The 2014-nt window shown below is 42.9% G+C and overlaps 1 non-coding gene across 1 annotated transcript; it reads left to right on the top strand.

Moving 5' to 3' along the window:
- The first annotated feature begins 1415 nt into the window (after positions 1-1415).
- On the top strand, positions 1416-1521 carry LOC120259762. The gene has a single exon (XR_005536314.1). It is a non-coding gene; the product is annotated as a small nucleolar RNA R71 (small nucleolar RNA).
- Positions 1522-2014: the final 493 nt, after the last annotated feature.

Genomic DNA, 2014 nt, shown 5'->3' with positions numbered 1-2014 from the left:
AGGTCATTCACAGGGGCAGACACACGCCCCTTTGTCCTCTCAGGATAAGCTCTGAACGAAAACACACGCCCATGTGGAATTTACACATGGCCGTATGTTTTCTCTGGATTGCTTAGAAAAGTTTTGAATATCTATACATACTCAGAGCCTTCCTCTACAATGTAAAATTAACCAGAGAATTATGAAGAACATGCTCAAATGACCAAGAAACTTTGCCACAAACAATTAAGAACACAATAACATCAATGATCCACAAAAAAACACAACAATTTGCATGTTAAAATCAAGACACCAACACTCGAAGCCTTATTCATGCAAGTGCTAAACTAAAAACTAGAAAAATATCAAAGACTTGGGTTCCCTCCCAAGAAGCGCTTGTTTAACGTCACTAAGCTTGATGTACCTCTCCTTACCTCACGGGGCTCATGGATGAAGGTTTCCCACTTACCCATAATTTGAAAGCATGATGGCCATAATCTTTTCAAATTAGAGGGAGAGTTATCAAGTTTTTTACCATAAAAGGGTTCATCATCCTTACTCCATTCTTGCACATCCCCATTTGCCTTGGGGTGTTTCGTGTGACGTCTCCTTGCACACTTTATCTTTTTAAGCACACTCTTCACCATCCCCGAGGTAGATTGTACCTTATCCTCTAGACCAAGCATTAATACTTCTTCATCCTCCATTCTTTGGTCTAGCAACCCCTCATACACGTCTGGATTCATCATTTCTTGCACATATTCATCAATGAGTTCATCAATATTGTCAAAAAATTAAAGAGTATCATCAAAGTTAAGAGATTGTCACATCGCTTCGGTGAAGCGGTATGTCAACTTGTTGTCAAACCTTTCTCTAGATCGGTCATCTGGGTTTCCAAGAATGAAACTCGGCTCTCTATGTTTGGGGCTTGTTGTTGTTGGAAACCCGGTAGTGCCGTGGCCTTTTGTTTTCCATGATTAGTCAAAGAAAAGTTCGGATGGCTCCTCCAACCCGGATTGTAGGTATTGCTATATGGATTTCCTTGGTCCCTCATTGCAATACCTATAAAATTAACTTGTTCCACAGAGGATGCACCACCAATAGCTATCGAACAAACAGATAGAGGATGGCCTCCTCCACATCTGCTATAATTCATCATGGTCGCCAATTTAGGAGAAGTTAGACTGCCTAACTTCTTGCTCAATGACTCCACTTTGGCCGCCTATAATGTAACTGCATCAATCTCATGGAGACCGACCACTTTTTTCTTCTCTCTTGCATTCCATTGGTAGCTATTCAAACCGATTTCTTCAATCAATTGTCGTGCTTCTTCGGGGGTCTTGCTACCTAAGGTACCTCCTGCTACTGCATCAGGTAACTCCCTTGTGCTAGGGTTCAACCCATTGTAAAAAGTCTGAATAATCATCCACTCGGGGAACCCATGTTGAGGACATTTCTGCAGGAACTCCTTGAACCTCTCCCATGTCTCTATAGAGACTCCAATTCCGTTTGCACGAAGGAGGATATTTCATTCCTAAGCTTTGTAGATTTTTTGGGAGGGAAATATCGGGCAAGAAAAGCTTCTACCATCTCATCCCATAAACGTGTGACCGTTTGCGTTAACTCGATGAAAGTATGGATTCGGGAGAATTTCAGGCCGGTACTATAGTAGGGTACTATAGAAAACACTATAACAAAGATACTATAGCAGCACTGGTTAGAGCCGGCCGAGAAAATAGGAAAACATAGAATCCACATTAACATGTGGAAATTCCACACGCCCGTGTGAAAAATCCATAGGGGCGCCCACACGGGCATGTGGATTCCCGATTCCAGCCCTTTAAAAGCCGATTTCAGCCCCGATTTCAGCATTCTTTTCTCCATCTTTTCTCCTATATTTTCTTCCACCTTTCTCCATCTTTGGAGGAGCCGACGGCTAGGGTATGGAGAGGCTTTGGCAAGGCTTTGGAGAGGTTTGACGGCCTTTGACACCGCGTTTCCTTCGGAAGAGTCTATTGGGGGAGCTTTCGTCGGC

The sequence above is a fragment of the Dioscorea cayenensis genome, chromosome 4, assembly GCF_009730915.1.
Source record: "Dioscorea cayenensis subsp. rotundata cultivar TDr96_F1 chromosome 4, TDr96_F1_v2_PseudoChromosome.rev07_lg8_w22 25.fasta, whole genome shotgun sequence".
In the NCBI taxonomy this organism is placed as follows: domain Eukaryota; kingdom Viridiplantae; phylum Streptophyta; class Magnoliopsida; order Dioscoreales; family Dioscoreaceae; genus Dioscorea; species Dioscorea cayenensis.
This window is presented reverse-complemented; position numbering and strand designations above follow the sequence as displayed.